The sequence below is a fragment of the Sinocyclocheilus grahami genome, unplaced genomic scaffold (assembly GCF_001515645.1).
Source record: "Sinocyclocheilus grahami isolate Dianchi unplaced genomic scaffold, SAMN03320097.WGS_v1.1 scaffold2364.1, whole genome shotgun sequence".
Lineage (NCBI taxonomy): Eukaryota > Metazoa > Chordata > Actinopteri > Cypriniformes > Cyprinidae > Sinocyclocheilus > Sinocyclocheilus grahami.
Genome location: NW_015507543.1, coordinates 38,294 through 38,533, shown reverse-complemented (window position 1 = coordinate 38,533; position 240 = coordinate 38,294).

Below are 240 nucleotides of genomic sequence, written 5' to 3'. Positions count from 1 at the left end.
GACATTTCCTGCTTTTGTGTCATCAGATGTCAAACAATGTCAACACTGATGCACACATCCTTAAACGCTTTGCTAGTGCTCGCCATAATGAGATGAATAGATCGCTCTTACTCTTATCTCAGAAATGCACGCTTCAAACAAAACAGTCAATGAAGATGAAGAAGAGAATGATGTGTGCTCCCGGCGCCTATTTATACTATAGTTGCACTGGTAGTGACGTCATGGCTGTCGCCGGCCAAC